This window comes from Ciconia boyciana, chromosome 4 (assembly GCF_034638445.1).
Source record: "Ciconia boyciana chromosome 4, ASM3463844v1, whole genome shotgun sequence".
Lineage (NCBI taxonomy): Eukaryota > Metazoa > Chordata > Aves > Ciconiiformes > Ciconiidae > Ciconia > Ciconia boyciana.
In genome coordinates, this window is record NC_132937.1 from 216,048 (window position 1) to 242,690 (window position 26,643).

At 44.1% G+C, this 26,643-nt stretch overlaps 1 pseudogene; it reads right to left on the minus strand.

Annotated features, from left to right (window-relative positions):
- Positions 1-7,627: 7,627 nt before the first annotated feature.
- LOC140650723 (beta-hexosaminidase subunit beta-like) overlaps positions 7,628-26,643 on the minus strand; it is a 112,129-nt pseudogene continuing 93,113 nt past the window's right edge.

Consider the following 26,643-nt stretch of genomic DNA (forward strand, 5'->3'; position numbering starts at 1 on the left):
TGAAGATATTTAGTTCCTTCTGTAAACTGTAGGTTAACTGTTTTCTGGGTTTTCACTCTTGCTGTACTAGCTTCAGAAAATTAGTGTAACGCTCTGCTTCATGGTTGGGGTGGGGTGGGGTTTGGGGTTTTTTTTTTTTTTTATTGCTTTTTTGGGGGGGGTGTTTGCTTAGAGAGGGGAAGTTTTTGTTTCTGTTTATTTTTACTTAACATTGGTATTGAAGATAACTTTTGGTACCTACAGTCTACAGTCTGTGTTTCATGGCAACAATGGATAATGGCTTTGTGAAATTTAAAAAATCTGAGCAAGTAAATGTTATAATATAGGTGGTACATTTGCTGCTTCAGATATATAAAATTAGTGCAACAAACCCACTTTCATCTTTAATACTGGGTTAAAAAGCTAAATTCCTCCAAATGAAAGTCCATTACTGTTTACAAATTTCTTGAACATTAAGTGAGACCCCCTTCTAGCATGGTTTAAGAAGCTGCATACATAAAGGTAAACTTATTTTCTTCTTTGCATCTCTTATTTTTGGGAAAAATTATAGCTATCTAATTACTGTTTATTTGAATGTTCTTTTCCAGCAAAGATTTTTCTAAAAACAACTATTGCATGTTTGGCTTTAATGCATTCACTCATGTGAACCGATTTTTTTTTTTGTCAGTAAAGGAAAAGTAAGTTTTATTTTTATCTTCTAGTGAGACTCTATTATCAAGTCAAATTTAATTTCCTACTTTTCTGTTAAACTTAGTCGAACAAATACAGCTGGAAGCATCTCAGAACCCAGGTGTCTAATATTTGTAATACCTTAAACTTTAATATTTTTCATTGTTGGGAACACAGGACCACTCTGAAGCTCTTGGCATTATATTATTCTTGAATAGATGGTAGTGTTCCAGAGTTATCTTCGGTAAGGACATTGTGTGGTTAAATTACATTGTAAGGGAGAGAAGTTTGGAGCTTGATAATTAAGCAGTCAAGTTACTGCATCCCAGAGGATTATGCACACCTACTTTTCTTTCTATTAAAAATAATCTCTAACTGTAGAGCTCTGAGCATTACTTCTTGGTGCCTTGCTGTTATTTATTTTGTATAATGAACAGATAATTTAGCTATTGTTCCTTTTGGTATATTTTGACTTTATACTAATTGGCAAAATTGTCTCTATAGTGTGGGGGACAAAACCAAATTCCAGTCTCTCCTAAGAGTCTTTTGTACAACGCTTCCTGAACACAGCTTGGGAATGTTTTGGGCTTATGCTGTCATATTCCAGTGAACTTTCCTGTCTTGTCCATGTAAATGAAGCCATTATTTTTTGTCTGTAAAACAACTTTGACTTAGCTCTAGAATAATTCAGAAAATTATTAATATTCATAGCTGTACAACCGTGAACTGTAGAATGATTTTCTGCATGGAATATGTAGAAGTAGATTTACCTGCTACTTATGCTCAAAGCACAAGTCATGTAGCTCAGAAAACAGGGTAGAGATGGAGAAAGAGTAAAACATCTTTCTTGGTATTTCATTTTTTCATTGGCTGGCCTTAATTTTTTTAAAAAATTGAATAAAACAACAGACATAATAGAGCCTTTGATGGCTCCTCTGTAGCCTTAAGCATCTGTGATGGTCTTTAGATATTTTGTATCTTAATTATTAAATGGTATTCTTAAAAATTTCATAAGTGCAAAATATCTAAATGTTCATAGAATAGTTTGGGTTGGAAGGGACCTTTAAAGGTCATCTAGTCCAACCCCCCTGCAATGAGCAGGGACATCTTCAACTAGATCAGGTTGCTCAGAGCCCCGTCCAACCTGACCGTGAATGTTTCCAGGGATGGGGCATCTACCACCTCTCTGGGCAACCTGTGCCAGTGTTTGACCACCCTCAGCATAAAAAATGTCTTCCTTGTATCTAGTCTGAATCTATCCTCTTTTAGTTTAAAACCATTACCCCTTGTCCTATCACAACAGACCCTGCTAAAAAGTTTGTCCCCATCTTTCTTATAAGCCCCCTTTAAGTATTAAAAGGCCGCAATAAGGTCTCCCCAGAACCTTCACTTCTCCAGGCTGAACAACCCCAACTCTCTCAGCCTGTCCTCATAGGAGAGGTGTTCTGATCATTTTTGTGGCCCTCCTCTGGATCTGCTCCAACAGGTCCACGTCTTTCTTGTACTGAGGACTCCAGAGCTGGATGCAGTGCTCCAGGTGGGGTCTCACCAGACCAGAGTATAGGGGCAGAATCACCTCCCTCGACCTGCTGGCCATGCTTCTTTTGATGCAGCCCAGGATATGGTTGGCTTTCTGGGCTGCGAGTGCACATTGCTGGCTCATGTCCAGCTTTTCATCCACCAGTATCCCCAAGTCCTTCTCCACAGGGCTGCTCTCAATCCCTTCATCCCCCAGCCTGTACTGATACTGGGGGTTGCCCCAACCCAGGTGCAGGACCTTGCACTTGGCCTTGTTGAACCCCATGAGATTCACATGGGCCCACTTCTCCAGCTTGTCCAGGTGCCTCTGGATGGCATCCCTTCCCTCAGGTGTGTCAACTGCACCACTCAGCTTGTTGTCATCTGCAAATTTGCTGAGGGTGCACTTGATCCCACTGTCTATGCCATTGATGAAAATATTAAACAGGACTGGTCCCAATACGGACCCCTGAGGGACACCACTCATCACTGATCTCCATCCAGATATTGAGCCATTGATCACTACCCTCTGGATGCGACCATCCAGCCAATTCCTCATCCACCGAACAGTCCACCCATCAAATCCATATCTCTCCAATTTAGAGAGAAGGATGTTGTGGGGAACTCTGTCAAAGGCCTTACAGAAGTCCAGACAGATGACATCCATAGCTGTTCCCTTGTCCACTGATGTAGTCACTCCATCATAGAAGGCCGATAGGTTGATCAAGCAAGACTTGCCCTTGGTGAAGCCATGCTGGCTGTCTTGAATCACCTCCCTGTCCTCCATGTGCTCTAACATAGCTTCTATGAGGATCTGTTCCATGATCTTCCCAGGCACAGAGGTGAGGCTGACAGGTCGGTAGTTCCCATGGTCCTCCTTATTACCCTTTCTAAAAATGGGCGTGTTGTTTCCCTTCTTCCAGTCACTGGGGACTTCACCTGACTGCCATGACTTTTAAAATATCATGGAGAGTGGCTTGGCAACTATATCAGCCAATTCCCTCAGGACCCTGGGATGCATCTCGTTGGGTCCCATAAACTTATGTATATTCAGGTTCCTCAGGTGGTCTTGAACCTGATCTTCTACAATGGGAGGCACTTTGTTCCCCTAGTCCCTACCTGCCTTGAGTTTCAGGGGCTTGAGAGATGTGGCAAGAGATTACCAGTGGAGACTGAGGCAAAAAAGTTGAGTACCTCTGCCTTCTCCATGTCAGTTATCACCAGATCCCCTGTTTCATTTATTGGGGGGTGGGATACATTTTCTTTAGTCTTCCTTTTCTGGCCAACGCACCTGTAGAAGCCCTTCTTATGATTCTTCACATCCCTTGCAAAATTCAGCTCCAGCTGTGCCTTAGCTTTCCTGATCCCATCTCTACACATCCAGGCAGCATCCCTATATTCTTCCCAGAATAAATGTCTCTGGTTCTACTGCCTGTGCATTTCCTTCTTGCACTTTAGTTTGACCAGGAAGTCCTTACTGAGCCATGCTGATGTCCTGCTTTCCTTGGCAACTACATCAGCCAATTCCCTCAGGACTCTGGGATGCATCTTGTCGGGTCCCATAGACTTATGTATGTTCAGGTTCCTCAGGTGGTCACGAACCTGATCTTCTCCTATGATGGGAAGGACTTTGCTCCCCCAGTCCCCGTCTTGCGGTCCACCCACTCAAGAGGTGTGGGAAGAGAGATTGCCAGTGAAGACTGAGGCAAAGACGTTGTTGAGTACCTCAGCCTTCTCCTTGTCTGTTGTTACCAGTTTGCCAGTCGTGTTCATCGGGGGGGGGGGGGGTATGCTTTCTTTGACCTTCCTTTTCTGGCTGACATACCTGTAGAAGCCCTTATTACTATTCTTTGCATCGCTTGCCAAGTTCAGCTCCAGCTGCGCCTTGGCCTTCCTGACCCCATCCCTACACAAGCGGGCAGCGTCCCTATACTCTTCCCAGGATACCTGTCCCTGCTTCCACTGCCTGTGCATTTCCTTCTTGCCCTTTAGTTTGACCAGCAGGTCTTGACTCATCCATGCCAGTCTCTTGCCTTCCTTTCCTGATTTCTTACACATGGGAATTGAGAGCTCTTGCGCTCTATGGAAAGCATCCTTAAAGATCTGCCAGCTCTGTTCTGCTCCCCTGTCCCTGAGGGCAGTTTCCCAGGGGTTCCTACTGACTAACTCCTTGAAGAGCTGGAAATTTGCTTTCCTAAAATTCAGGGTCCTGACTTTACTCTTCACCTGTCCCATATCCCTCAGGACTGTGAACTCCACCAGTGCATGATCACCGCAGCCCAGGCTGCCTCCAATCTTGATGTCACTGATGAGCTCACTTGCACTGGTGACCAACAGGTCCAGTATTGCATCCCCTCTGGTAGGGCTGTCTACTACCTGGCTTAAGAAGTTATCCTCAATGCACTCCAGGAGTCTCCTGGATTGCCTATAGCTCACTGTGCTAGTTTTCTAGCAGATGTCAGGGTGGTTGAAGTCCCATAGCAGGATGAGAGCTTGCGAGCACGATGCCTTCTGTAGCTGGAGTAAGACGGCTTCACCAATAGGCTCCCCTTGATCGGGTGGCCTGTAGCAGACACCAACCACAAGGCTCCCTTTGTTGCCTCGGTCTCTAATTCTTACCCATAAGCTTTCAACCTGCTCATGGCTATTCTTTAGAGACAGCTCTTCACACTCTATCCATTTCTTGACATAGAGGGCAATGCCTCTGCCCCTCCTTCCTCATCTGTCCCTTCTGAACAACCTGTAGCCATTGATAGCCGCACTCCAGTCATGGGATTCGTCCCACCAAGTTTCAGTAATGGCAACTAGGTCGCAGCTTTCTAGCGGCACAGTGGCTTCCAACTCCTCCTGTTTGTTGCCCATGCTGCATGCATTGGTGTAGAGGCACTTCAGCTGGGCTGTCGGCCATGTCACCTTCTTAGAGGAACACCCCTTAATTCCTTTGAGGTATTTCACTGGTGTTTCACTGTTGGCTCCCATTACCTGTGCTCCACATTCCCTTACCAACCATCCCAAGGCCCTGAAGTCTCTTTTGATCGCCCTTGGACTACACATTGTGGCTTCATCGCCACCCACATGGAAGAGCAGTAATGGGTAATAGTCCGAGGGTCGTACCAGGCTAGGAAGTTTCCTAGTGATGTCCTTAACCCGGGCCCCAGGGAGGCAGCAGACTTCCCTAAGAGGAGGGTCTGTCTGGCATAATCGACCCTCTGTTCCCCTCAGAAGGGAGTCACCTACAACTATAACCCATCTTTTCTTCCTCATGGAGGTGGTCATGATACAGGGGGTGGGCCTTTCTGACCTTGGCAACATCTCTGATGTAGATGGACCGTCATCCACATCATCCATTGACTGGCCTTCCACCTCCAGGGCCTCATACCTGTTGTACAGAGGCACCTGGGGAGGCGAGGTGGGCAAGGAGGGCCTTCGCCTGCCACCACGAGCATGGACTTGCCTCCATTCACTCTTTTCCTTTAAGCTACTGCCTTCAGCCTGGCAAGGGAAGGATACAGGATCCCCTTGATCTTGGGTTTTTTTCTGGTGGCTGTTCCTGTTTCTGCCTCAGGGACAGCAGAGCATGGTTCCACCAGTCTATCTCTTTCTCAGACTCCCTGAAGCTTCTTAACCTTTCTACTTCCTCTTGTAGCTCTGCCATCAGGCTGAGCAGATCATCCACCTGGTCACACCTCACACAGCTGTTCTCACTACTGCCATCCCTTACCAGTGAAAGGCTCTGGCACTCCCTGCAGCCTGAGACCTGGATGGCTGCATGTTTTTGTGGGAGCTCTGTCTGGGTTGCCATATCCATTCTGGCAAGTGCAGAGGACACGACTTTCCACCAGGTGGATACCATAGCTAAGCAAGCTCCTTCTGAGAGGGTGATGACCAGCAATTGAACTCACCTCTTGAGCTGGTAGGGTGACTAGGCCCTTCCTGTGCACCCTGACGTGCAAACTGCCGCACCACGCTATGTTCGTAGCGCTCCCTAGGCTGCTTTTTATAGGCGTGGGGGTGATCGCGGTTGCTCTGGCAACGCCCAGGCCTCGTCAGCGTCTCCCGCGAGAGCTGCCGGCTCCTGGCAGGTCTCTCCGCTGCCCTGGCGTTTCCCTGCCTCAGGAAGACCCCCTGTGCGCCGAGATCTGCCGCTCCGCTGCGGATAGGGCCAGCTCCGGAGCAGCTCCCATCGGCGACTGACTGTTTATGAGTACAAGCTATATGATGCTGCTAAAAACAAAGTAACACTTTCATGATTCTTGCATTCTACAGAAGTTATATTAAAAATTGCCAGACAGTACATTTTAGATTAACAGCTAAGCAGGAATTCGATATATTTATGGTATTGCAAGATATAAATTAATGATGCAATGTTCTGCAGGCTTTTGCCTGCAGTTAGGGGCTAATACCTAACTGTAAAAAGAATATCTTCCAGATAATTGAAAAATGCTAATTTGATCTGAGAGTCCTTTACTACATTGCTCGTACCTAACTGAAAGAAAAGCTTTTGGTTTGTGGGAATCCTCTGTACAAATCAAATTGTTTGCTCTTAATGTCACCAAAATCGGGAATCAAACTCCTTAACACCAATGTAGTATTAAGAAGCAGGCATTCTTTATTATGGCACCAGATGCACAGGGGATCGTTCCACCTAGAGTGCATGCCACAGGTTACATCAGCCAAAACTTATATTGTCTAGTTGCATACATATGCATCAAATTTCCCAGAATGATCATGCATATTCATTCTATTTCCCAGGACTAATTATTGTATTTGCATGGTCATTACGCATGTGTCCTTGAACTCCGAGGGGCTTCCGTGGGGGTCTCTGGTGGTCCTTGGTGGACATACAGGTGTGTCCTTTAGTCGACCCCTTCTTCTGGCCATGTGCAATATCACCTTGCTTATGTAACTTGCTTCCCTTCTTCATGGTGCATGGTCCCTAACAATGATTTGGCACCCTTATTCCTATTCTAACACAAACCAATTATTCTAACTACTCCTAGACTCATTGTCGAGATGGGCTGGGGCTGTACTGGGAGCATAGCAGCATGTCCGTACTACTCCTCATCCTATTGTCTTTGGGCATAGCAGCATATCCATAGCCATAGGTGTACAAACACAACATTAAAGTATTGTCTACCCTGCTCCTATCTCTATGTTGCTTAGTTACAAAAGAACAAACTAATCATTTTGGTTACGTCTGGTTACAGCAACAGCCTTAGAATTTTTTTTTGTCTGAGAAGGATTTTAGATATAATAGACTAGGGGTAAACAAATGTTTATGTCACCAGGCAGACAGTTCTGTTTGCCCTCTCAGGGGTTGGATTAATTGCTCTGAATGGAGAGTCAGCTAGTGAGTGAGAGTTTAGGTGAAACTCTGCATATATGAGTTAAACTGAAAGAAGCTGGGAACAGAATTGGCATTTAGATTAAAGGAAGCCCCTTAAAAGGCCAAGGAGTGGGTTTCTTTTTCACCCATTAGCTCTTCATCTATCAGGATCTTCATCATATTGCTTCTGAAGCTGTTGTTGACAAGGAGGCTACAAAGAAGTCACAAGGACAAACCAGAGTTGCTGCGTGTTGTCTCCTAGATCTATGCCAAGATATAGTCTAGGTGGCTTAATTCTACCAAGATGGTCCTGCTTAAAAAGTGAGTTGAAATAAAGCCAAATGTTTGGGTTTTTTCCCAACTGCAAATCACCTTGTTATGACCTGAACTGCTCTTTGGGCCTCTGTGAATTTATCTCCTTTGTTTGAGGTAAGGGGAATTCACCTAGACAGTGCATTTTATAGTTATACTACTGCTTATTTTATTTGTACCAGTTTACTAATTAGGCGTAACATTGATTCCCCCTGTGGCAATGTGGGATTAATAATGCAAAATTACCTCCTCCTACACAGATCACTCCTGCAACCCCACCCACTACCAAAACCCTGCCAATTATTCCCAATACAATGTAGTTAAGCTAAATGCGTGGTGTTCATACCTAGGTCACTATATCAATGATAAATTGGCATTCCTGAAACACCCTCACTGTACCTTGAACCAGAATAATGATTTTGCTCACTTGCAAGATAGCAGAGTGGAGAGATGTTACTGTTGTGGATATATGTTTGACATCTCCATCTGTGGGAGCAGACGGTAAAATGCCTTTTAATGGTAACTTTGTATGCTGCTGCTGCTAGCAGTCTGTGTTGCGTTGTGTTCCTGGGTTCAGTTCAGAAGTCTGTTTTCAGCTCAGTTCAGTCAGTCAGTGGTTGGAAAACATCTGTTTCTTTACAAACTTGGTTGAAGAGACAACTTTATCTGTCCCACACTACTTAAAGGGGAAGCTAGTTGAAAGAAAGGTATATGTGCAAGTGAGAAGGAACAGTCACTGGCTCCTTCCCTGGGTGATATGACTGTAGCCTTTTCTGGGAGGAGGCAGATTTCTGAGCACAGTAATGCAAAGTGAGGCTGGAATCCTGCATCTGATGCACTGTATCCTGATTTCATTGCATCAGACAGCAGAGAAGGAAAGTGGCATTTTTAATGAGTTTATGAAATATAATATGAGAGAAGAAAAGGGAAAGTGTTTCCAAACAAGTGCTGATGGATCTTCCTTAATCAAAGTCAATAAGAAGAAGTTCCTTGTGGTCAAAAATGTACAAAAAAAAGATCAAGATATCTCCCATCTTATTTTTCTCATGACATGAATTTCTCATGGACGTGAATTAGTAGAGGTTAGTTGAACTATTAACTTCTGCCCACTGTCTCCTCATGGACCACCAACTGAAAGTCATTTTTCATGAGACCTAGAAGGAAAGAGAAGTATGGGAGACAAATGTCTTGGTGGAGGCCAGTGTGGTAAGAAAAACAGGATTAGTGGGACCTCTTATAGTGCATAGAGAGGGATCTAGCATCTTTTGTATGTTTAGACTTAAATTTAAGACACTCCAGTGCTGTGAGTGTTTCCCATTGATTGTTGCACTGCTGGAGATTCACTGTGGTGTCTTTAAAATGCCTTATAAGAATCCAAGCATTTGAGTCTATTGGATTTATGTGAATGAGATAGCCTGGTGGTGAGATGTCATCTGCATGATTGTGGCTTGTAGGTGAAGAAGGTGGAAGCTTGTCATATTGTTCCTTCCAACTGAAAGCAATACTCTGTGCTTGGCTGTCACATTGTATTCATAGACCACGTGGGACAAGGAAAGTGAGTTTTCCAAGTGTCCGAAAGATTGTTGTTGTTCCTGGTCTTATGTAGTTTGTCCTTGGGTGTCTTGGTTTATTGAGAGGAAAAAAACCCACAAAACAAGTAGCTCAGAGTTCTGGGAAAGATGAAAACAGGTTTTCTGTATATTCTAATCTTTAGTGATGGAATACTTGTACCATTATTTTCTTATATAGAAGTTCCAGTGCCCAAAAAGTGGTTGAAGTCAGGCTGCAACTTTTTTCCTTAGTAGTAACAGTAACAAAGGCCTCTTATCCCTATGCAGTTGTCTTAATTGGGTGGAGGCATAGGTTGCTTAGCTCAGTCCTGCCCTCCCTCCCACCTCTGACCCCAGCCACGCAGTTGCCTGTCTTCATGTTCGCACTCAGATTCTGCAGTTATGAAGTAAGCTGCATTGGGGAAGGTGAAAATGAAGGGTGCATTGGCTCAACTGCAGAGGTTACCCAAAGCTGACCAGATCTCTTATGTGGCCTAGATCACAAGGTAACTTGAGGGGCAAGGTGATTCTGCATTTGGGGCAAGAGAAGGTAGAAGTGTTTCTCAGGTTACTGTAGTTGGTTTTAGAAGCTGTGCCTGGGATTGAAGAGTTAAAGTCCCAGGTGAAAGAGTCTAACAACATGCAAGTAAGGTGCCTAGAGAGAGCAGATACTTACAGAAATATATGCTCTAGTTGTTTATATGTGAGTGTTTGGATAGCCTTATGAAATTTATATATGCACCTCAAAGTATTGGAGTTGGACTTTAAGTTATAATTTCTACTCAAAGCTACATCTGTTTGATCAAGAAAACTGAGCATAACCTCAGGATGCCAGTATGCATGCTTTTTAATAGACACTTATTCACAAAATCACAGAATCGTATAGGTTGGAAAAGACCTTTAAGATCATTGAGTCCAACTGTTAACCTAACACTACCAAGACCACCACTATACCATGTCCCTAAGCACCTCATCCAAACGTCTTTTAAATGCTTCCAGGGATGGCGACTCAACCCCTTCCCTGGGCAGCCTGTTCCAATGCTTGACAACCCTTTCAGTGAAGTAAAATTTCCTAATATCCAGTCTAAACCTCCCCTGGCACAACTTGAGGCCATTTCCTCTTGTCCTATCACTCGTTACCTGGGAGAAGAGACCGACCCCCACCTCTCAACAACCTCCTTTCAGGTAGTTGTAGAGAGCGATAAGCTCTCCCCTGAGCCTCCTTTTCTCCAGGCTGAACAACCCCAGTTCCCTCAGCCACTCCTCATCAGACTTGTGCTCTAGACCCTTCCCCAGCTTCGTTGCCCTTCTCTGGACACGCTCCAGCCCCTCAATGTCTCTCTTGTAGTGAGGGGCCCAAAACCGAACACAGTATTCGAGGTGCGGCCTCACCAGTGCTGAGTACAGGGGCAGGATCACTGCCCTAGTCCTGCTGGCCACACTATTTCTGATACAAGCCAGGATGCCATTGGCTTTCTTGGCCACCTGGGCACACTGCTGGCTCATATTCAGCCGGCTGTCAACCAACACGCCCAGGTCCTTTTCTGCCAGGCAGCTTTCCAGCCACTCTTCCCCAAGCCTGTAGCGTTGCATGGGGTTGTTGTGGCCCAAGTGCAGGACCCAGCACTGAGCCTTGTTGAACCCCATACAATTGGCCTTGGCCCATTGATCCAGCCTGTCCAGGTCCCTCTGTAGAGCCTTCCTCCCCTCAAGCAGGCCAACACTCCTGCCCAACTTGGTGTTGTCTGCAAACTTACTGAGGGTGCACTCGATCCCTTCGTCCGGATCGATAAAGATATTAAACAGGACTGGCCCCAACACAGAGCCCTGGGGGACACCACTTGTGACCGGCCGCCAACTGGAGTAAACTCCATTCACCACCACTCTTTGGGCCTGGCTATCCAGCCAGTTCTTTACCCAAGTAGGGTAAAACTAATCTGTCTCATGACGGTCTAAGCCCAGCTCACGTTCCCTATTAGTGGGTGAACAATCCAACGCTTGGTGAATTCTGCTTCACAATGATAGGAAGAGCCGACATCGAAGGATCAAAAAGTGACGTCGCTATGAACGTTTGGCTGCCACAAGCCAGTTATCCGTGTGGTAACTTTTCTGACACCTCCTGCTTAAAACCAAAAAAGCCAGAAGGATCATGAGGCCCCGCTTTCATGGTCTGTATTCGTACTGAAAATCAAGTTCAAGAGAGCTTTTGCCCTTCTGCTCCACAGGTTTCTGTCCTCCCTGAGCTCGCCTTAGGACACCTGCGTTACGCTTTGACAGGTGTACTGCCCCAGTCAAACTCCCCACCTTGCTGCTGTCACCGGAGCAGGTCGTGCCCGGCATGTGCCAGGCGCTTGGCGCCAGAAGCGAGAGCCCCCCTCGGGGCTCGCCCCCCCGCCTCAAAAATTCAAATCTGAATGTGTAAATCTGAGAACAAATAAAACTTTGGAGGACTTGGGGAGCTGGGTGGAGATGGGGTCACTCACATTTGGCTGAGAGAACAGAATATTTTTTGGTCTTATGCTATATCTGGAGTACCTTAAACAGTATGATGGATTAACAGTTATTTGCACTAGCGGGGGAGGGGGGGTCATGATCAAAGAGCAGGTGGGGTGCTTTGGGAAAGAAACAAAACCAAAACCACTTGCCATTCTACATTCTATGGTGTCTTAGAAAGCTAACTAGTAGTTAAAGCATCATTGATGGTTAAGGTTGCTTTACACTCCCTGTTCTAAGTCCTCTATTTAAGCTGCTTCTAACTTCAGTTCTAAACTATTTGTAAGGAAGTCTTCCATGCTGGGTGTCTGCCTGTTATTCCTGTTATTGTTGGGGGTTTGTTTTGGTTGGTTTTGTTTTTTTTTTTGTGTGTGGGGGGGTATGTTTCAGATGAACAGTTCTGCTAGTTTGGAAAATAATAGTGTGAAGAGGGAGAGAATGTATTGTTTATCCAGTTTCTAATTTGTTTCAGTGAGCAGAACTACCAGACATCTGGATGTGCCCTTTTTTTTCAGAGGAGGGAAGAGGAGGAAAATCTTTGAGGATTGAGAGCATTTTCCTTATCTTCCAGATGTTCAGTGCCCAGGCAGAGCTTCTGTGATATGTCTGGAAGTCCTGGCTATATCCATTATGTCCATATGGACAAACTTGAGAGTTTGTAGCAAGTCTGATTTTTCTGATCTTTGCATGACTGATTAAATCTCATCTGTTCTGAATATGTTGAATTTACTGTGCATGCACAATACAGTGCAGAGACTTGTGTCTGTGGAAATGTGACTGCTATATCATTGAGAAAACATAGCACCCTATGCTCTGAAATGAGGGCTCAAAATTTGGACAGGACCAGCAGAGATGATCAGGCTTTGGATGGAAGGAGCAGAGATTTTTTTATCTTTCTTTGTTTTAATCACAGAAAAAAAGGCCACATAGTCTTGTGCTGTGCTGCTACAATAGTGTTCGTTTACAAACAAAACTGAATAAGCCAACTGTCAATGGTGAGTGTGATGTAATTTTTCCACATTTTTTCTGCTTGCATATGTGGGAACTTCATGTGTTCTGTTTGTGTTTGGCAGCGGCTCCCAGGACTGCTGGCTTGCAGATACTGTACAGATCATGGGATATGAATTGCCAAACTCTAGGGCATGTTCAATTCTGGAAATGGGACCTAAGAGCCTGGAGTGTTGCCTTTCCTCTGCTATCAGCAAATATCTGTTAAGTCTCCTAAAAGGACCTCATCCTCTAAGCAGAATAGTGATGAGAACAAGATGAGAAAAGCCTATTATTACAGCTGTTAACTTACTCCTTAGCTTAAGTGGAAAGGCCTGTGATCTAATGATTTCAACCCCAAGTTATGAACCGAGAGATGAGTACAAGTTTAACTGATAGGATTTCTGAGGCATTTTTTTCATTTGGGCAACCTTAACTTTAGCATATCCTAATGCTTGATTTGTGCCTAAAATCAAACAGTAAGAGTTCAAAACTTCTGTGAAGGCTCATCCTAACTTTGTGTTTTCTTTGCTTTCTGTTCCTTGGAGGTGGGAAAAAGCCTGACCAAGAAACACTGAGGGCTTGATTCTGCCACCTTTATCCTGCATGACCATGTTTTTAGCAGACCTGTGGAAATTAATGAAGCAATCTAGCCTGGGTTCTAGCCGGGGGGCATTTCCCTTGATGCTCAAGGGCTATGGGACTGCTGTGATGCATTACCAAGATGGGTCCAGTTACTTCCTGAGAAATTAAGTTCAGCTAGTAACAGTGAATACTGGGGGAGAAAGGAAATAATGAGACCCCTAAACTATTTTCCAAGAAGCAATATGGTGGCATTACTAAACAAAGCCTTTAATTTGCCAAAAAGCCTGGGTTTTTTTGTTGGCTTTTTTTTTTTGATGTGAGGAGGAAGTAGGTGGAAATCTGTCCTTCTGCTTGTAACAGCAACTGAAACTGAAAGTTGAGAAACAAAACCAGTCTTCTGCCACTTTTCCTTGACCATGTGTTGACCTGAGCAAGACCTATATAGTTGTGTCTTTTCCCCAGGTTTTTATGTTGTGACTTTGAAACCTCAGTTCCTGCTGCCTACAATGGAAAAAATGGTACCCTCAAGTCAGTCTACCAGTCCATGACACACAAAAGAACAATATGGGTTTTCCAACGCTCCCTTTCACTCACCAGGGTTGCTTGTTTGCTAAAGTGTCTCCTGACCCTTGAAAGTTAGATTGAACTGCACTGGTCTCAATGCCACTAAAGCATTGATGATCTTTTTTCAATGGAGAATGACAGTATGGAAAGAAATGTTTGTGTGGAAGCTGCTCCAATGGTTTACTAACTGATAGTCTCCTAATAATTAAAAGCAGATTGGGGCAGGAGGAGAAATATTGATGCTGAAATGAAAAGGCAAAGAAACTAAAACGGCAATGAGGTGATGGAATTGCCTGCCTGATGTTATCTCACTGCAGTGGACCCCACTCATATCAATCATGAAGTTACCACATACCTTCTCAGCTTGGAGAGGACAGAAGAGAAAAGTAGTATAAGGATATTTATCCAAGATAAATAGTGATAGGTGCCATGCCCCCAACTTCCAGAGGAAGACTCACCCCAGTGCCAGTCACATGTCCCCTTTGCCCCAGAAATCCCTCCCTGCTTCTTGTCATGTGGTCTATTTACTTCACCTCCTTTTGCCCCTGGGGGTTGCCATTTCATAAAACATAATACCGTGTGTTCGAAGACTGCCCTGTGATTGGCTGGCAGGACCAGCCGCCCCTTCCAGTTTACCTGGGAATATGTCAGAACAGGAAGTCCCCTCCCACTACATACACAGGGGTCACCATTTTGTTTCAGATGCCATTTTATGTCAGGGAACTGCCATTTTGTAAAATGTCATGGCTCACATGTTTTAATACAGCTCTGTGATTGACTGATGGACATTTCTTGACACCACAATACCCCACGTTCTCAGGCAGCCCTGTGATTGGATGTCAGGACCAGCCACCCCTTACAGTCTACCTTAAAAAAGCATTAGAGCAGGAAGTCCTCTTCCACTGAATACACATTTTGTTTCAGGTGCCATTTTACAGCAGGGAGACACCATTTTAAAAGCATCATGACCTACATGTTTTCAAACTGCCCTGAGATTGGCTGACAGGACCAGCCACCCTTTCCAGTTTACCCAGAAGTACGTCAGAACAGGAAGCCCCTGACCACTACATACGTAGAGGCCATCATTTTTTACAACATCATACCCTATGTGTTTTCATAGTCCTCTGTGATTGCCTAGTTGCCATTTTTTTAAACCATCATACCCATGTGATCTCAGATCCCACTCTGATTGGCTGCACATTTCCTTTGGCCCAGGAAGTGCTCATATATACAAATAGAAAACAATATTTAATAAGACCTAATGAAATAAATAATTAAAGTTAAAATGTGAAGATAAAGTAATTAAATGAAAGTAAAAGGCAGGTTTGGGGCCCCCCACTTTACAAGGTTGCTGAACAAACCCTAACATGTTGGGGGGGGGAAGTTCAAGAAGACAGGGTGCATGAACAAGTTGGAACATGCCTGAGGGCTATGGACCTGTCCTAGGAGGGCCACCAAGGGCTCCCTTGCACAACCCCCACACTGTGCAAAGGTGACAGCAATCCTGTGATCTGGAGTCAGAGGCCCCTGCACCCAGGCCCAGCCCAGGATGACCATGCAGTATTACTGGGGCAGACTTTGGGCTTTGCACTGTGCTGCAAGACACAGGCAACACTGTCTGTGAAAACAGAAAACCAGAACAAAATACCAACTTCAGAAGAACATGTGTGTGGTGACAATAAGGAAAAGCCCCAAAGGCATGCCTGAAAAAGACCACATGAACCAGAAGAACCGGCTGATGTGCCTGTGAAACAGAAACTCTATTTTGAGGTGTCACACAGAAAGGGCAGGTGATGGTGGGGAAAGCTCCCCTTGCCCAGGGTTGTGGAGCAATTTTACAGCCACCTGTTAAACCAGGCTTGTGCTTTATGTGTTTCCTAATCACAGAATGGTTGAGATGGGAAGGGACCTCTGGAGGTCATCTTGTCCAACCCCCCTGCTCAAGCAGGGACACCTACAGCCAGTTGCCCAGGACAATGTCCAGATGGCTTTTGAATATCTCCAAGGATAGAGATTCCACAACCTCTCTGGGCAATCTGTTCCAGTGCTCCATCACCCTCACAGTAAAAAAGTTTTTCCTGATGTTCAGACAGAACCTCCTGTGCTTCAGTTTGTGCCCATTGCCTCTTCTCCTGTCACTAGGCACCACTGAAAAGAACCTGGCTCCATCCTTGATGCACCCTCCCTTCAGATATTTATATAATTTGATGAGATCCTCCCCTGAGCCTTCTCTTCTCCAGGCTGAATAGTCCCAGCTCTCCTCAGCCTTTCCTCATTGGAGAGATGCTCCAGTCCTTTAATCATCTTTGTGGCCCTTTCTTAGACTCTCTCCAGTACTGGGGGATCTGAGAACTGGACATGGTACTCCAGGTGTGGCCTCCTGGTGCTGAGCAGAGGGGAAGGATCTCCTCCCTCGACCTGCTGGTAACATGCCTGCTAATGCAGCTGAGGATACCATTTGCCTTCATTGCCACAAGGGAACATTGCTGGCTCATGTTCAACTTGGTGTCCACCAGGACCCTCAAGGGCCTTTGCTGCAAAGCTGCTTTCCAGCTGAGTGGCCCCCCAGTGTATATTGGTACATGGGGTTGTTCCACCCCAGGTGCAGGACTTTCATAGAATCATAGAACAGCCCAGGTCAGAATGGACCTCAAAAGATTGGAGCTCTGCAGCCCTTCTACTGTAGTCCAGGTATTTAAGAAAATGATGGTGTGAGACAAAGGCTTTCCACAAACAGCTGAAAGAAGCCTTACCTGAACCTGCCACTGAAGTCTGTCATTCCTTGAAACCAGGAGAATGTTAAGGTATACCAGCAAAAACATGTACTTCAGCCGCACTAGAAGGGACCTTTATCAGGTACTGGTAATTACCAATACTGCGGTACAGTGCAAGGGCCTGCTCAACTGGATCCATGCTTCCCAGTGTAAAAGGGTCATGCCACCTTCAGACACAAGGCAGAGTGTATCAACTGTCACAGCAGAGCTGAATGATCTGGATGAACTTCCTTTGACCAAAGGTCAACAGAAGAACAATTTACAACCCTGCAAATAGACTTCGATGGGTCTATTGTTATCACCTGAACCTGTCAAATGTTTCTGGAAATACTAGCTGTGTTTGCTCTGGGGTTTTGCATTGAGTTTATATTACTAATCATATACTAACTTATAAGAATGTATACTTATATGTACTGAGTTTGGCCTGGATGGAATTAACTTTCCTCATAGCAGCCCATATAGTGCTGTGCTTCTCATTTGTAGCTAGAACGGTGTTGGTAACACACCAATGTATTGGCTACTGCCGAGCAGCGCTCCACAGCATCAAGGCTGTCGCTCCAACCACCCACAAAGGCCAGCAGGCTGGGGGTGGCCAAGAGGTTGGGAGGGGACATAGCTGGGAGAGCTGACCCAAACTCACCAAAGGGCTATCCCATACCATATGATGTCATGCTCAGCAATAAAAGCTAAGAGAAATGGCGGGGGTGGGGGGAAGACGGACACATTTGTTATTAAGGCATTTGTCTTCCAAAGCAACCGCTACGTGTACTATGGCCCTACTTCCCAGGAAGTGGCTGGACATCACCTGCTGATGGGAAGTAGAGAATAAATCTTTTTTCTTTTTGCTTTGCTTCCCACATGCGACCTTTGCTTTTCTTCATTAAACTACCTTTATGTCGACCCACAAGTTTTTCATCTTATTTTCTCCCCCTGTCCTAATGTCTGAATTATTGGGAACTAGACATTGAAAATAAAAAGGTAAAAATAGACGTCCAAGGACAAATCACCCTGTTAAACTCTAGCAAAGCAGTACCCAGGCAACCTTTATGGGAAATAAGAGAAGCCAACCAATGTCAATACTTCTGGAATCACAGTTCCAGTGATTTTAGGAATCTATACCATAAGACTGAAAGCACTCTTGCACTCACTTGCCAATCAAAACCAAACCCTTTAATCCCCACCCTCTTTATCCCTGGATACCATTGGTTATGTGGCCCTAATACTTATAAGGCTTTACTCCCTAAATGGTGTGGTACCTGTATTCTGGGAATTTTATCCCCTGAAACCTTTGGAATTAAAAATCTATCAACTTATACCATGCATAACCATTGGCCAAACAACTAAGTGAAACAAATTAAAAAACATTCTGTACTGAATCCATTTGTTATCCGACAATATGGCTTTCACCAGTTTGCATGAGCTTTCCTTCCCTGGTTAGGAGTATCAGAGTTGGAAAAAGCTAATATAAATATTTCAGCTTCTCTTGAGAAAGTTGAAAATTCTACAGTAGATGCAATCCAAGCCATGCAAATAAAAACCACATCTTTATCCCAAGTAACATTACAAACTCACATGGCCCTAGATTACTTATTAGCGGTGCAAGGAGGTGTCTTTACTTAATGATACCTGTTGCTTTTATGTCAAGCAGAGTATGGAAGTAGAAAAAGATGTAAATCAAATACAAAACCAATTACAAATTTTACATACGGTAGCTAAAGAAAAACCATTTTACTGGTAGGGTTGGTTACCAAACACTGGAGGATGGTTTGGAAATATTTTATTATTTTCTTATTAGTTATGGTAGTTGTCTATGTAATAGTACAATTGGCTTTGTGTTGTTTAAAATTAAATTGTAAACAATTGGAAACTGGAATTGAAGGAATAATTTGCAATGAAGTAAAACAAATGCTCTTAGAATTGGAATTAGGGAAAAAGAGACGATGAAGAGTTCAAGAGGCTTACTATGATAAGTAATTAATTACTGCTCAGTTGCTGAAGCCCATAAAGAATTACTGAAACTTGTTAAAATCATGATCAACTAAAACACTAGAGGCAAGAATGGATGATGGGACAGCATGGCCCACGCAGTGATCGATCCTGGGCATCTGCAGCCCTTCTACTGTACTCTAGGTATTTAAGAAAATGATGGCGTGAGACAAAGTCTCAGAGTATTCTCTTTTTTCCAAGACAGAATCAAGTTGCAATTCTATATTGTTCAATCAACTTTAAATGAATCAACTCAAGATAAGCAGAAGACTTCAAGTTGTCTAGTAAAGTCACTGAAGACTTCAATGAGGACTAGGGAGAACAAATAGACCATTTACCTCATGCCACTCTGACTGCAGATATCCATCCCATTAAGCGCTGCTGCCACCACCACCCTCCCCACTCTGCCCTTTATGGCCCAAGTAGGCTAAAATTGGCCTATACTTGCAGATGCTGTAGAGGACTCAAAGCAAACATTCCACTGCAGATGGAATGATTTAAAGACAACACACAGCGGCTTCTATTAGAAATGGTCTAAGTGACCAATTAGGTATTAATAGCATCAAGTGAAAAGAGAGAATTGGCCATTTTACTTAAACTATTTTGATTCCTTTTAAGTCTGGCAGTACTGATCTCAGTGGAACCACACAACTGATGCTATAACATTAGCAGGTTAGTAGCAGGACAGTTAAACAGCTTAGAACTACCTTTAAAAAAAAACAAAACACAGCAGATTACAGATAAATAAAGCAAATATTGCTAACTCTGCTCAGAGAACAGATAAATAAGTCACAACTAAAAGAAAATCTCACATTTTACAACCTTAAGGAGAGGGCATATCTCTCAAAACTAACACTCATTCAATAACATAGCATGCTATAAGTTAAATTGCTTTCTTAAGGATGCTTATAAATAATCACTATGTTTATGTAAATAATAAATACAATTGAAATATACTCAAGAGCTAGCGGCAAAATAGCTCTATAAGTAGAGGATGCATGTGCATTTACCCATAAAAATAAATTAGTTAACTAATATAATTTCAGTATTTGTGTGTTTACTATTTTAACTGTAAAATAATAACTCAGAAGTGAGTTAAAAAAATGGTATGCACGCAGACATGAACAACAGATCAACCACTTCACATGAATCTTTGCAGGGTTTTTCTGGGGAAAAAAATTGTGCTCTAAAGGTATATATTCTATACTTCTCTTTAGAAAAACAGAAAGCAAGAACTATTGTGCAAATAGACCAATCTTTGATCAACTTACTGTTCACATACTTCCTTACACACCAATAGTTTAGCCTTACTATAGCTACAAAGCTAATCAAGTTAAATAGCCAAAGGAATAACTTCTGATTTGATTGGTTACTTCTTACACTTTTCTTTGATACGCTACTAATATAATACAGATGCAAACTAGAACACTATAAGAGGTAGGGAAAAGCATAGTGAAAGGCAATATGGAAAAGAGGTCAAGTGACTCTATACAGGCTGCTGTATTAAGGAAATTCTGTCAATTTAGGCACCTGTAGCCTATACACAATATACCTGCATAAGTAGCATTAAAGCAAGCCTAAGAGGAATAATTTAGGAACTATACAACAATGGTGTCATGATATGGAGTCCTATTTGGCTCTATATATTCATAAGCAATAGCCTAAAAAGCATTTTGTTTGTTGCAACATTAACTGAAGCATACCCTCATCTCCCCTTATTCCTTGTCTTTGCATCATGCTGTTAGAATTGTTTGTAAGGCTGCTGATGAACTGATCCTGTTCCTGTTTTGGTTTTTTTTGTTTTTGTTTTCCCCCCCTTTTAACAAGTATTGTAAAACTCAATTAATTCTCCAATCCAGTTCATCATGCTGTCCCACAACAATACTTGTCCCATCAAGACATAGCCTAAGGGAAATTTAGGCTGCTCTAGTGAAAGAGAGAGTAACTATACAATTAGAAATTGCCAAACATGCTGATCTTCCTGTAACACACACAGCAGGTTCACTAGACCACTATCACCCCCAAGCCCCCCCCAAATCAACCAAAAAAAAAAATTTTTTTTTTAAATAAAACTGTCTTCATACAATATAGCCCAGAGCCCAGTGTAAGAGTGTAATTTGATCAGGATACCTGGGATTCTAGTTATAGCTGCACCAATTTATACAAGTAAATTCCTTTTTAAGCCAGTTTGTAAACAATAAGAACCATAGAGTTTATGCCTATTATCTTAGAAAGTTTTCTCAGTTATAATCATCACAATAATTTTATCCAGAAAATTACACTCTATGCCTATTTCCAAACTGTTAGGGACATCTGGCTTTACTACAGCTGACTAAAAGTAGAAACGGTTAGGTTATGTGATAAAAAGCTTGTCTCCACAACCACAAAAGATCACAGAGGCACAACAACAGGTGAGGGAACCCCAATAACCCAGGCAAAGAAATGAGCTCTCTGCCCTGGCCCCTCCCAGGAAGGCCTTAGCCCCATAGGCCAGGATGGTAACTCATCTCAATGAGTCAACAGGAACAGCTCTTCAGAGCACCTCACAGACTGAGAGGGAGTTACTACCTAGCACTGTGGGACACATTATAAGATGCAGGGGGAAGAGCATTACGGGATGTTTAGGGGAGGAACCAAAGGCAGGGAAAGGGATGGATCTAGGTGATTTGGGGAGGCATAAGTGTAGGAAAATAGAGGAGTTAGGGACTAAGAAGAGCCAGTCGTGTAAACAGTCAGTATGCTTGTTGGGCCATGCTCTGTGCCTGATCAATGCAGTTTCTCCTGTCTTATTATTAAATTCCATTTCTAACTCTTTTCCTGGGTGAAGGACTCTCTGTTCTGTGTGCATGTGTGTGCCAGCAACTGGAGTGAGTGTGGGGGTGTGAGTGACTACGTGATTGCCAGTGAAAATCCAGCCGGACTAGCCAGCAAGTAGGTGAAGTGGCTTGGGAGGTGATGGTGGTGATGGGGGGCATATGTGTGTCCATCCGTCCCTGAGGATGAGGCATCTGGAGGAGTTTGCTACTGGAGGGACAAGAGGGTCCAGGCCACCGACCAGATTGATCATCAGGTCTGGGTGTAAACTGACAGACTGACCCATATTGCTCTCTGTGTCTGTCTGTGTGGGAGAGCAAGGATCCAGGGCCAGCTACTGGATGGAATGCATGTCTAAGCTCAACTACTGGAGGGGTCCACATTCTGTTTATATAAAATCATAGAACAGCCCAGGTCGGAATGGACCTCAAAAGATTATCTGGTCTAATCTTCTGTGGGAAAGGGAGCCTAGATGAGATTATCTAGCAGCCTGTCCAATCACATCTTGGAAAGCCTCCAGCGATGGGGACTCTACCACATCCCTGGGGAGGTTGTTCCTGTGAATGATTGTTCTCACTGTAAAAAATGTCTTTCTTATGTCGAGATGAAACCTCTCCTGGTGCAACTTGTACCTGTTGCCCCTCATCTTCTCCATGTGGCTCCTTGTGAAGAGAGAGCCTCCGTCCTCTTTGTAGCCACCCTTTAAGTACTGGAATACTGTGATGAGGTCCCCCCTGAGCCTTCTCTTCTCCAGGGAGAAAAGACCTAACTGCTTCAGTCTTTCCTCATAGGGCAGGCTCTCCAGCCCTTTGATCATCTTCATGGCCCTCCTTTGGACCCTCTCCAGTCTGTCCGCATCTTTCTTGAATTGTGTGGACCAGAACTGGACACAGTACTCCAGGTGTGGCCTGACAAGTGCTGAGTAGAGCGGGATGATCACGTCTCCATCTCTGCTAGTAATGCCCCTGCAGATGCAGCCCAAGGTCCGATTTGCCTTTGTTGCTGCAGCGGCATGCTGCTGACTCATGTTCAGCTTGTTGTCCACCAGGACCCCCAGGTCCCTTTCAGCAAGGCTGCTCCCCAGCCACACAGATCCTAGCCTGTACTGGGCTCTTCGGTTATGTCATCCCAGGTGCAGGACCATGCACTTGTCTTTGTTAAACTTCATATTGTTCTTGCTAGCCCACTCTTCCAGCCTGTCCAGGTCTCTCTGCAAGACATCTCTCCCTTCTGAGGTGTCCACCTCACCACCCAGTTTGGGGTCATCAGCAGACTTGGTGAGGGTGCTTTCAAGCCCATCGTCCAGATCATTTATGAAGATGTTGAACAGCATGGGGCCCAGTATCGATCCTTGGGGGACCCCACTTGTGACAGGCTGCCAGCCTGAGTAAAAAACATTGATCGCCACCCTCTGAGTGCTGCCTGTTAGCCAATTTCCTACCCATCTCACAGACCACCCATCCCATCTGTATCTTGCCAGTTTGTCTAGGAGAAGGCTGTGGGAAACAGTGTCACACACTTTGCTGAAGTCCAGGTAAACAACATCCAGCGCTCTCCCCATGTTGACAGATGTTATTTTGTTGTAGAAGGTGATCAGGTTAGTCTGGCATGATTTGCCTTTGGTAAATCCATGCTGGATTTTCCCAATCACCTGCTTCATTTGGTTTGTAATAGTTTCTAGGAGGACTCGTTCCATTACTTTCCCAGGGACTGAAGCGAGACTAATGGGCCTGCAGTTTCCTGGGTCCTCTTTAGGGACTCCTTGTAGATGGTATGACATTTGCAGTCTTCCAGTCATCAGGGATATCCCCAATCTCCAGGACTTTTCAAAGATTATAGACAGTAGCCTTGCAACAATGTCAGCCACTTCTCTTAACACCCTGGGGTGGATTCCATCTGGGCCCATAGATTTATACAGGTTGAGCCCTTGCAAGAGGCCACAGACCAGCCCTTCCTCCACTACTGGTGGGTCGACACACCCATTGTTGTAGCTACTTGATCTTGTGATCTGGGGTCCAGTTATGCCGCTACATTTCCCACTACTGGATCTGTGACCAGTACCCCTTGCTCCTGACCCCTGGTAATATGCTTGGCATAACTAATGCCATTTTATAGGGCAAACAGCCATTCTCTGTGACCTAGCTGATCACATATCAGTCCCCTTTCCCCTCCTTATCAGGAGGACCTGAAGGTCCTTCGCACCAGACAGATTTCTTCTTCCCCTCCATATTGGCCTCAAGGTTCTTGGGCACCAGGCGGAAGTCAAGCAAGCGGGGCAGAAGGCCGGCTTGGCTGAGCAGGGATCTTCTAGAATCCTTAGGTGGAAAAGGAAAGTCTATGGACATTGGAAGCAAGGACAGGCAACACGGGAGGACTACAGAGATACTGTTCACCACTGTAAGGAGAAAATTCATGCGTCCAAAGCTCGATTAGAGTTCAAGCTGGCCAGCACTGTGAAGGACAACAAAAAGGGCTTTTTAAAATATGTTAACAGCAAAAGGAGGATCAGAGATAACATTGGTCCATTACTTGATGAGGTCGGTCACCTCACAAATAGGGGCGTAGACAAAGCAGAGACATTTAATGCCTTCTTCGCCTCTGTCTTTAACACTGATGATGGGCCCTGGGACCCCCGGAGCCCTGTGTTGGAAGACCATGAAAAGGTTCTTTACTGAGATGGTGGTCAGTCACTGGAACAGGCTCCCCAGGGAAGTGGCCACAGCACTAAGCCTATCAGAATTCAAGGAGCATCTGGACGACGCTCTTAGTCATATGATTTAATTTTAGGTAATTTTAGGTAGTTGGACTTGATGATCCTTATGGGTCCCTTCCAACTTGAGCTATTCTATGATTTTACTCCTCTCCTTACAGGCCTTGAAGGTCCCAGGCACCCGGCAAACCAGGTGTTGTTGATGACCCCATCATAGAACAGGGAAGCATAGCAGCACACAGCACACTGTCTATAAAACCAAGCAGTCGACTTAGACTGAAACTGCTGCTGGACAGCAAAACCTGTGATCCCCTGGTGGCCAGGGATGTCTCCACCATCATCTGCTTCCTCTGAGGATTGAGTGAGTCACTCGTATTCTTTTATGTGATTTTGAGTCTAGATTATTATTGTTATATTGATACGGCAAGCCAAGTATTAAGATTTGACCCAATCTACAGAGGGTCCAGGTGATTAGAAACCATAAACTAAGCTGTGCTATAAAATTTTGTGCTATGCCACTCATAAAATTGTGCTATGCTGATTCTGCTTATAGAAAACCTGTGCTACTCTGATCATAAAATTCTATGCTATGCTAATCATAAAGTTCTGTTAAAAAAAAAAAAAAAAAGCTTTAATTGTAACTACAACTTAGTGCCATCATCATTCTGCCAAGGATCCCCAAAAGAACCTGTCTGTCCCCATAGTGTCAGGTGACAGTGTTACCTCGCTGTAAAATAACTCCCGAAACACACAGAGTATGTTTAGAGAGGAGACGTTGCTTTATTCTGCGCAGGGTGCAAGGTGGAAAATTTCCACAAATTGAGCAGACTTTCCACCTGGCTATCATTATTGTAAAAGCCATTGTGGGTGGGGGACGCAGAACCCTACAGTCTATCCTCCGTCCTAAAATTATAGACAAAATACAGTGCTATTAGTGATCTAAATAACAGAGACAATAATCTCTGTTATGCTTAGAGTCTCGCAATGCTTACAGTAGTGAGGGATCTGAACAGAAGCAGAATTGTTAAGCAGAGCAAGAGCTACATGACAAACTAGGGTGATCTATGCACAGGAAGGTCATGCTGAGTGACATTCCCTTGTTTGAGGCATTGCAACATGTTAATATATGCATCGTCATGATGTTTGAGGGGAGAAAAAGTTGGACAATTTTTAAGCTAAATGAGAGCCTTAACTATCCCGAGACCCATTTCCTCCTTTTACGTGAGGAACATTATTATGGTGTTTAGGATGTCAGGAAGGTGTCTGGGCCAAGAAACTTCTGTGAGCTTTGTCATAGATTATATAACAATGTCCATAACTGTAAATATTATTGTCAGCTCTGCTTGTTTTGTGACTGTGCAGTTTACTTGGGGACAAGGATAAGGTGCCTCAGCTGCAGGCTGCTGCGCAGTTCTGGGGAATGTTTACAGAAGCACAGGTGTCCTGGGTATTAAAAACCGAAATTGATTCTTTGGCTATGATTTTCTGTGACAAGTGTAAGGCCTATGTGGAAAACCAGCACTAATGTAAAGGCTGGAAGTGCAGAATGTGTTATGAACAGATCTGTAATGTAAACCATCACCAGTGTTTCATGCCTATGATCAAAAATCCAGAAGCAGGGCAGGGTTATATTATCTATGACACGGAATGTATGCAGGAAACCGGAACACATATCCCAAACTACATTTTTGCCATGGAGTTAGCACCAGATGTCCACTGGGATGAAGAAGAAAGGACAAAAAGGAAAACTGAATGAGAATGGGAGTTTAAAGGGGACATGTCTCGTTTATTCAGTTGTTTATGGGGCACAAAATTTCAGGGTTGCACTTTCCTAGCACATAATACCAAAGGCTATAATAGCTAGTTTGTTGTTAGTCAGCTTCTGAAAGAAAACGGATGTGCAGTTAATCACCCAAGATAGTAAACTCATGTGCATAGAAGTACCCAGCCTGAGTATACATTTCATAGACTGTTTACATTTTTCAAAACTAAGCAACCTTCCCCAAACACTGGGTATCAATACTTGTGCTGAAACCTGCCAATGTCTCTGCACCCAGAGTGATGAAGAAAGAGCCCTTGTGGGCATCTGTTGTACCCCAGAACTGAGCAAGGGCCTGGAGAAGGGCTGCAGGGTCTGTGAAATCTATGAGGTTTAGCATTTTGAACAGAGGAGTAACAGCCTTTTATCAGATTATATAAAACTTTCCCTCTGCCAGAAGCAGGAAGTTTCAGGCTACCCTGCCTGGTGCACAGGTGATGACAAAAAAAAGCTAAATATATTGAAGATTACAGGCAGAAAGAAGATGTAGTTTTTGCAGCTTGAACATATTAAGAAAAACCCTGCTAAATGCCAAA